This window comes from Oncorhynchus kisutch, linkage group LG22 (assembly GCF_002021735.2).
Source record: "Oncorhynchus kisutch isolate 150728-3 linkage group LG22, Okis_V2, whole genome shotgun sequence".
In the NCBI taxonomy this organism is placed as follows: Eukaryota; Metazoa; Chordata; class Actinopteri; order Salmoniformes; family Salmonidae; genus Oncorhynchus; species Oncorhynchus kisutch.
In genome coordinates, this window is record NC_034195.2 from 56,898,629 (window position 1) to 56,901,125 (window position 2,497).

Here is a 2,497-nt window from a genome sequence, read left to right on the forward strand (position 1 = left end):
GAGCTGAACATTCAGTTCACCCCCCCATTCAAAACTATCTAATCTAACAAGATTAAAAACGATCTTGACAATCTATATTACTGGGGCGGCAGGTAGTCTAGTCGTTAGAGCGTTGGACTAGTAACCGAAAGGTTGCAAGATCAAATCCCTTATATAAAAATCTGTTGTTCTGCCCCTGAACAAGGCGGTTAACCCGATGTTCCTAGACCGTCATTGAAAATAAGAATTTGTTCTTAACTGACTTGCCTAGTTAAATAAAGGTACAAATAAATGACTGCACCACATAGTTCTGAAACAACTCTGGAAACTAAGATTTAAGCAATAAGGACCGTGGGGATGTGGTAATCAAATGTTATTTTGGTCACATTCACATATTTATAGATGTTATTGCGGGTGTAGTGAAATGCTCCTGAAATGTTCCTAGCGCCAACAGTGCAGTAATATCTAACTAAATGCTTGTGTTCCTAGCTCCAACAGTGCACTAGTATCTAACTAAATGCTTGTGTTCCTAGCTCCAACAGTGCAGTAGTATCTAACTAAATGCTTGTGTTCCTAGCTCCAACAGTGCACTAGTATCTAACTAAATGCTTGTGTTCCTAGCTCCAACAGTGCACTAGTATCTAACTAAATGCTTGTGTTCCTAGCTCCAACAGTGCAGTAATATCTAACTAAATGCTTGTGTTCCTAGCTCCAACAGTGCAGTAGTATCTAACTAAATGCTTGTGTTCCTAGCTCCAACAGTGCAGTAGTATCTAACTAAATGCTTGTGTTCCTAGCTCCAACAGTACAGTAGTATCTAACTAAATGCTTGTGTTCCTAGCTCCAACAGTGCAGTAGTATCTAACTAAATGCTTGTGTTCCTAGCTCCAACAGTGCACTAGTATCTAACTAAATGCTTGTGTTTCTAGCTCCAACAGTGCACTAGTATCTAACTAAATGCTTGTGTTCCTAGCTCCAACAGTGCAGTAGTATCTAACTAAATGCTTGTGTTCCTAGCTCCAACAGTGCAGTAGTATCTAACTAAATGCTTGTGTTCCTAGCTCCAACAGTGCAGTAGTATCTAACTAAATGCTTGTGTTCCTAGCTCCAACAGTGCACTAGTATCTAACTAAATGCTTGTGTTCCTAGCTCCAACAGTGCAGTAGTATCTAACTAAATGCTTGTGTTCCTAGCTCCAACAGTGCAGTAGTATCTAACTAAATGCTTGTGTTCCTAGCTCCAACAGTGCACTAGTATCTAACTAAATGCTTGTGTTCCTAGCTCCAACAGTGCAGTAGTATCTAACTAAATGCTTGTGTTCCTAGCTCCAACAGTGCAGTAGTATCTAACTAAATGCTTGTGTTCCTAGCTCCAACAGTGCACTAGTATCTAACTAAATGCTTCTGTTCCTAGCTCCAACAGTGCACTAGTATCTAACTAAATGCTTGTGTTCCTAGCTCCAACAGTGCAGTAATATCTAACTAAATGCTTGTGTTCCTAGCTCCAACAGTGCAGTAGTATCTAACTAAATGCTTGTGTTCCTAGCTCCAACAGTGCAGTAGTATCTAACTAAATGCTTGTGTTCCTAGCTCCAACAGTACAGTAGTATCTAACTAAATGCTTGTGTTCCTAGCTCCAACAGTGCAGTAGTATCTAACTAAATGCTTGTGTTTCTAGCTCCAACAGTGCACTAGTATCTAACTAAATGCGTGTGTTCCTAGCTCCAACAGTGCAGTAGTATCTAACTAAATGCTTGTGTTCCTAGCTCCAACAGTGCAGTAGTATCTAACTAAATGCTTGTGTTCCTAGCTCCAACAGTGCAGTAGTATCTAACTAAATGCTTGTGTTCCTAGCTCCAACAGTGCAGTAGTATCTAACTAAATGCTTGTGTTCCTAGCTCCAACAGTGCAGTAGTATCTAACTAAATGCTTGTGTTCCTAGCTCCAACAGTGCACTAGTATCTAACTAAATGCTTGTGTTCCTAGCTCCAACAGTGCACTAGTATCTAACTAAATGCTTGTGTTCCTAGCTCCAACAGTGCAGTAGTATCTAACTAAATGCTTGTGTTCCTAGCTCCAACAGTGCAGTAGTATCTAACTAAATGCTTGTGTTCCTAGCTCCAACAGTGCAGTAGTATCTAACTAAATGCTTGTGTTCCTAGCTCCAACAGTGCACTAGTATCTAACTAAATGCTTGTGTTCCTAGCTCCAACAGTGCAGTAGTATCTAACTAAATGCTTGTGTTCCTAGCTCCAACAGTGCAGTAGTATCTAACTAAATGCTTGTGTTCCTAGCTCCAACAGTGCAGTAGTATCTAACTAAATGCTTGTGTTCCTAGCTCCAACAGTGCAGTAGTATCTAACTAAATGCTTGTGTTCCTAGCTCCAACAGTGCAGTAATATCTAACTAAATGCTTGTGTTTCTAGCTCCAACAGTGCAGTAATATCTAACTAAATGCTTGTGTTCCTACTGTAGCTCCAACAGTGCAGTAATATCTAACTAAATGCTTGTGTTCCTAG